We start from the raw sequence: 7,737 nt of genomic DNA, 5'->3' as shown, positions 1-7,737 counted from the left end.
CAGAAAAAACATGTGACCAGAAGAATTCCCTGCTGCCAGCTCAAAGTATGTCAAAGGTGTTCAAGTGTGATCATGTTGGCTGACTGACGGGCTGGTTGAGTGGCTGGCTGATTGTCTGGCTGGCTGGCTGAGTTCTAACACACCCATACACACAACATTTGAAAAACATCTCATGATATAGAGGGCAAGGATGTATGCAGGGTAACATGTTGTCATCCATACAGATACATACATACACTTTCGTTTCTAATCATCCATGCCATCGCTTCTCATGGTACCGGGCCAAAAAGGCTCTATGCTTCCCTCTGGTGGTCATCCGGACTTTTACAGGTAGTCATTTAGCAGACGCTCTCATCCAGAGCGACTTACAGTAAGTAAAGGGACATTCCCCCGAGGCAAGTAGGGTGAAGTGCCTTGCCCAAGGACACAACATCATTTGGCACGGCCGGGAATCGAACTGGTAACCTCCTGATTACTTGTCCGATTCCCTAACCGCTCAGCCAACTGACATCCTGCACCCTGGACCTGGAGAGGAGAGAGAGGGAAAGAGAGAGAGGGGAGAGAGAGAGAAAGGAGAGAGAAAAGAGAGGAGAGAGAAAGAGAGAGAGGAGAGAAAGAGAGAGTGAGGAGAGAGGAGAGACAAACAGGGAGATAGAGAGCATGGAGGAGGTAAAGAGATTTAGACGCATCACTGGTTTCTTTAACAAGCTTGTTTCATCTGTGATTGACCTGAATCACAGACAGGGGCACTGCCAGCTTTCTCTGCCTCTAAACCATAATACAACAACACTAAAACTCCACAAAACAAATCACAGAAGAACTGGGACACAGCTAGAGGCAGAGAAATGGACAGCCAGGGCCACACAGAGTCAGTTTCAGTCTGAGTCAGAATGAGAGTCAGTCAGAATGAGAGTCAGAGTGAGTCAGAATACAGACTGAGCAGCAGCAAAACAAGGACTGATTGAGAGAGTCTGACGTCATCAGACACCAGGACCACATGACAGAGAGACAAGCTGCTGGTGCTGCTGGTGTCCTCTGGAGACTGACACCCACACACACTGACTCCAAACCAAGTAGACCGCTGGTCCCTCACACCTTCACCTCGTCTCCTCCTACCCTCCTGCCTGAACGCAGTGTAAAGGATAGGTTAGGTTATGATGGTGACCATTATCTCCGTGTGATGGACGTTAGACAGTGTCTCAACAGCGAAATTTGCATCCACGAGTCTGTGTGGCGGAGGCTGTATTCCTCAATGAATGTCACGTTAACCAGAAGGACTCAACGTGTGTGTGCGTGCGCGCATGCGTGTGTGTCACACAGCCACTGGGGACAGCGGCGCCCCTCCCTTTAATTCACTCCAAAATCTGAACCGATCAGGAGACCGCAGGACTGATAAACCAGACCCCTGGGACGTGGTCGTTTGTGTCGCTGTTGACTTGAGACACGCGAGACACAAGGTGGCGGGGCGCAGTATGGGCTGAATTGGCTGGAGCTTGTCGTTTGATGTGCTTTGCCATTCACAATGGATGAACCAAACATTCTGAGACGCCGCGGGTTGCAGGTAAGACCCACACAATTCGGCTCTGTCTGCTAGTTGAAGATGCCGATGTAACAAAGCAAGAGCAGAGACGTTCTGGCCCACGAGCGCGTTGTTGCGAGGAAGGTGTGTGTATGCTCAGTAATGAAGCGAGATTAGGCTATTTGATGTTACAGGGGCGTATCTGTTTACACCCTCGCCTTCTGCGGTAGGCTACTAAATAATTCTCACTTAAATATCTAGCTCTAGATGAAAAAACACGCCGGTAGGCCGGTATTGTTTTGAAATGGTAATGGACTGGTTATCGATCCCTTCTTTACGGTCCTCAGTTCCTGACCGTGAAAGTGACCAGTTGTCGTGGTGATAGGGACATTAAGGGTGACGGAGACAGCCGTTCGCCACACGCCCACACTTGTTTGATTCATCAAGTCCTGTTGGTTGAAAGTGTTATTGTTTATTTTTCGATTCAACCTGTTTTGATGAAGGTTTAGTCTGTTCCAATCCCTGAAATCAATGTTTCAACACACATATTTCGAGAGATAAGGTAAGTACACATACTCAAACACACACATTCCATCCATCAACACATCCACAAAATTAGAGACACAAAATGTACATTTACCAGACATACTTACCAGTAAGTACAGGGACATTCCCCTGAGGCAAGTAGGGTGAAATGCCTTGCCCATCAAGGCACTGCCGGGAATCAAACCAGTAACTTTCTGATTATTAGCCCGATTCCCTAACCACTCAGCCATCTCACCCCCAATATTTCTCTTCCCTTTCAGTTGAGAGCGGATGAGGCAGGGAGGTAGGGTGGTAAGGCAAATGGGGTTAGGGGAGAGGGGGTAGGAGAAGAAGGGGTAGGAGGATGGAAGGTAGGTGAAATGAGGCTCAAACTGAACATCTCACCTGCGCATGAGTGAACAAAAGAGACCAGAGAGAGAGGTCACTGTGGAGGGAGGGAGGGAGGGAGGGAGGGAGGGAGGGAGGGAGGGAGGGAGGGAGGGAGGGAGGGAGGGAGGGAGGGAGGGAGGGAGGGAGGGAGGGAGGGAGGGAGGGAGGGAGGGAAGGGAGGAGGGAAGGAGAGGAGGGGAGGATGGAGGGGAAGGGAGAGATAGAGAGAGAGAGGAGGGGAGGAAGAGGAGGTTGCTATGAGGTTGCTATGCGAGGCCTGTAAACATGACTACAGTGTGTGTACTCTGTGGAGGGACGACCAATCACAAAGTAGCTGTCAGAGTTGTGGACGGTAGTGTGTGTTCGGGGCTCTTTTATAAAGTCTGCCACAAAAAGGAAAAATCTCAGAATGCAACAATTTATAAACAGATGGAGGGTTGCGTAGGCATGTTTTTTGTGCGTATGCATCCTTTATAAATGAGGCCCCTGGTCTCTAAGCATGGGGGAATGCTGCTGCAATATGAAACAGGGCCAGGGTCTGGGTCTGGGCCTGGGCCTGGGCCTGGGCCTGGGCCTGGGCCTGGGCCTGGGCCTGGGCCTGGGCCTGGGCCTGGGCCTGGGTCTGGGTCTGGGTCTGGGCCTGGGTCTGGGTCTGGGTCTGGGTCTGGGTCAGGGTCAGGGTCTGGGCCTGGGCCTGGGCCTGGGTCTGGGTGTGGGTCAGGGTCTGGGTCAGGGCCTGGGCCTGGGCCTGGGCCTGGGCCTGGGCCTGGGCCTGGGCCTGGGCCTGGGCCTGGGCCTGGGCCTGGGTCTGGGCCGGGGTCTGGGCCGGGGCCTGGGTCTGGGTCTGGGTCTGGGTCAGGGTCTGGGTCAGGGCCAGGGGTGGTCTTTCCTTGATCTGGAATGAATGTTGTTGATGCTGGTCTCTCTATTGCAGAAAGAACTGAGTCTTCCACGCAGAGGAAACATGTAAGTATCATAGTGTTACAGGATTTCTACACAGTATTACAGAGTATAACTGCACAGTATTACAAAGTATTACTGCACAGAGTTAGAGTATTTTGTAGGATTAGTACATAGTATTAAAGTATTAGAGTATTATTGAGTAAATGCAGATTAATACTGGGGTATTGTGTATTATAGTGGTTTTACAGAGTATTACTGAGTATTACTCTATACATTATTAATGGGATTATGTGTATTACAGATTAGTACAGAGTATTAAAGAGTACATTTTGTTGTAAAACTGACTACTATGGAGTAACACTGTGTTACACAGTATCACTGAATTAATGTTTTCTGTGCATCACATTATTACAGAATAATATACATTATTACTGTGTATTACAGTATTATTGCAGAGATTATCTGTGTATTACAGTAGTGTTACAGACTATTACTGTATACTCCTGTGGTATGACAGTGTATAACTGTACACTCCAGTAGTATTATAGTATAATTGTATACTCCAGTAGTCATGTCATGTCATCATGTCATGTCATGTCATCATCTACCGCTTGTCCGGGGGTCGGGTCGCGGGGGCAGCAACCTAAGCAGGGAAGCCCAGACTTCCCTCTCCCCGGCCACTTCCACCAGCTCTTCCTGGGGGACCCCGAGGCAGCCAAGAGACATAGTCCCTCCAGCGTGTCTTGGGTCTTCCCCGGGGCCTCTTCCCAGTGGGACTTGCCCAGAACACCTCACCAGGGAGGCGTCCAGGAGGCATCCTGATCAGATGCCCGAGCCACCTCAGCTGGCTCGCGGTTCTACTGTGAGCCCCTCCCGGATGACCGAGCTTCTCACCCTATCTCTAAGGGAGAGCCCGGACACCCCTCATTTCGGCCACTTGTATCCGCGATCTCGTTCTTTTGGTCACTACCCATAGTTTGTGACCATAGGTGAGGGTAGGAAGGTAGATCAACTGGTAAATAGAGAGCTTCGCCTTTCGACTCAGCTCTTTCTTCACCACGACGGACTGATGCAGAGCCCGCATCACTGCGGACGCCGCACCGATCCGCCTGTCGATCTCGCGCTCCATTCTCCCCTCACTCGTGAACAAGACCCCGAGATACTTGAACTCCTCCGCTTGGGTCAAGATCTCCTCCCCGACCCGGAGATGGCACTCCACCCTTTTCCGGTCGATAACCATGGCCTCAGATTTGGAGCTGCTGATTCACATCCCAGCCGCTTCACATTCGGTTGCGAACCGCTCCAAATACACAAAAACTGTGAAGACTGGTTGGGTGAACTCCCATGAACCCTCCAGGACTCCGCGGAGGGTATAGAGTTGGTCCACTGTTCCACAGCCAGGAAGAAAACCGTATTGCTCCGCCTGAATACGAGGTTCGACAATCCGACAGACCATCTTCTCCAGGACCCCTGAATAGACTTTCCCAGGGAGGCTGAGGAGTGTGATCCCTCTAAAGTTGGAGCACACCCTCCGGTCCCCCTTTTTAAAGAGGGGAACCACCACCCCGGTCTGCCAGCGGAGCTTTTCAACCACCTCAGCGACCTCAGCCCCAGAGATAGAATGGCCTCCCCTATGTCCCCAGACTCTGCCTCCACATCGGAAAGCGTGTTGGTGGAATTAAGGAGGTCTTCGAAGTATTCCTTCCATCGATCCAGGACGTCCCCCGTCGAAGTCAGCAGCGCACCATCCCCACCATATACAGTGTTGACAGTGCACTGCTTCCCCCTCCTGAGTCGCCGGATGGTGGTCCAGAACCTTTTTGAAGCTAATCGGAAGTCATTCTCCATGGCCTCGCCAAACTCCTCCCATGCCCGGGTTTTTGCCTCCGCGACCGTCAAAGCCGCGTTCCGCCTCCTTCTTCAGCTTGACGGCATCCCTCACCTCCATAGTCCACCACCGGGTTCGAGGGTTACCGCCGGGACATGCACCGACCGCCTTACGGCCGCAGCTCCGGTCAGCCGCCTCCACAATGGAGGCCCGGAACATGGCCCATTCAGACTCAATGTCCCCGGCCCCCCCGAGACATGATCGAAGCTCTCCCGGAGGTGGGAGTTGAAGCTCCTTCTGACAGAGGGTTCTGCCAGCCGTTCCCAGCAGACCCTCACACTCTGAGCTGGGTACTCTGAGCTGCCGTTTGGTGCGTAAGCACAAACAACAGTGAGGACCCGTCCCCCCACCCTAAGGCAGAGGGAGGCTACCCTCTCGTCCACCGAGGTGAACCCCAATGTACAGGCGCCGAACCGAGGGGAAACAAGTATTCCCACCCCAGCTCGACGCCTCTCACCAAGAGCAACTCCAGAGTGAAAGAGAGTCCAGCCCCCAGAGTATACAGAGTACTCCAGTAGTATTGTAGTATAACTGTATACTCCCAGTGCCGCCGCTCCCATAACGCGCAAACTTTGACAGTAGGCTCGGTAAACTTTTCCAAAATGGCCTCAAAAAGACAACAGGAGTCAGGGGCAGAAAAAGAAATAAACTGCGAGATGATGCCCGTGCATCACTTTCAGGTAAGTCCATGTTTAATTATTGTTAAATACGGAAAATGTGCTGCTAACTTATAGTTTAGCCTAGGCATACACCTCGAACTAGCTGACGTTATTGCTAATTTTAGCACACTCAAATATGTTAGGTGCAAACTAAATTTAGATTTTACTGTTAAACATTATCTATGCATTTGAAATAACTGACGCCAGCTAGATGTTACTTTACTGTACATTCTATGATGCTTTTATATTTGATTGATCAAATAGTTTTTAAAAGAGTAATAAGGGTGGAGAGCTCCTTGGCTGTATGCTTTCAGTTTTAAATGTTTATAATTAATTTGGAAAACCATGCTAAGAAACGTAAGGGTGGGGCTGAAAAATTAAGAGACAAAAATACATCACCTGCAAGGTTTTACCAATTGAAAAACGGCTGTTTATTTTACATATTTTGTTTATGCTCCAAAAACTATTATGCACTCAAATTAAGGCCCCAAAATTTCGCTCACGCGCTATGCGCGCTCGCATTAACTCCGTAACTAGCATCATATCAAATAGGGATGTAACGATATTGACGATATCGCGCTATCGCGGTGGTAAACGTGTCTCGATATCGTCGTGGTTGGGTTACAATATTAAAAGGACAGGTGTCCGTCAAAAAGCAAGAGGAATAAACACAGTCCCGCGGAACAAATCATTGTTAACTACATAGACCATGATCCTTTGCGCTGCGTCGTCACAACAACCATCAGTGTTTCCCCTATGTTGATTTTGTCGTGGCGGCCCGCCACGGCTACATTTCTGCCGCCACGGTATCAGAAATAGGGCTGTACAAGATTTTAGGCCGTCTATCAGCAGTGATTGTTAGAGTGCATGTCGGAGAATAGCAAGGACACGCGCTTCACAGCGCAGTTGAGATTGCGTGTGTGCGTCTTTGAGAACTGTAAGTCGTATAACTTGTGTTTTCAGTTCATTAAAGCCTGTTATTGTATTAGTCTACAGTTATTGCTAATTTAAACTGGTGATTTTCGTTGTTTGTATTCTTCCCCTGCTAGCAGAATTGCATGCCTGTTGATTCGATAGCGATTGCTGCCCTTGCTCACGTTTGTATTTTAGGTGCATTATTATGCTGAAGTAGTTTTAGTTAACAGTGGGTATACTGTTATTATTTGCTAAAGAATGCTTAGCCTATCAAGATCAGATGAAGCCGACAGTGTACATGCTTTCGAGTACCTTGATCGATAGGCTAGGCTACTGACCATTTACAATAAGTTGTTATGTCAATTATTAATTGGCATATTTCTGCCATTAATAGAACATACTTTAAGTAGCCTAACTGTATTGCTTTACGGAAAATAGGACAAAAATAGGCCGTCTTTCAGCAGTGATTGTTAGAGTGCATGTCGGAGAATAGCAAGGACACGCGCTTCACACTTTTTTTAAATGTCAGTATTTTTTTTGCTATTATCATCACAAACACTATCGTGAGCTATTTAACACTACCGTGAGCTTTTCCACAATATCGCAATAAATATTGTACCGTGAGGTCAATATCGAAATTGTATCGTACCGTGAGATTTTGATATCGTTACATCCCTAATATCAAACACAGAATGTGGATGCATTGACAGGGCAGCTGTGGGGGGGAATCATAAAGGAATTATGCGTAGGGCACCAAAATGGCTAGCGGCGGCACTGTATACTCCAGTAGTATTACAGAGTATTACTGTGTACTCCAATAGTATTACAGAGTATAACTGTATACTCCAGTATACAGTAGTATAAGTTCTAGTTTAAGTTCAAGTATGTATACTTATAACTGTATATTTATGTATATGTAACTGTATATATAATCTGTA

Source organism: Hypomesus nipponensis, chromosome 10 (assembly GCF_054491055.1).
Source record: "Hypomesus nipponensis isolate SF chromosome 10, ASM5449105v1, whole genome shotgun sequence".
Lineage (NCBI taxonomy): Eukaryota > Metazoa > Chordata > Actinopteri > Osmeriformes > Osmeridae > Hypomesus > Hypomesus nipponensis.
Note: the sequence above shows the minus strand (reverse complement) of the source record.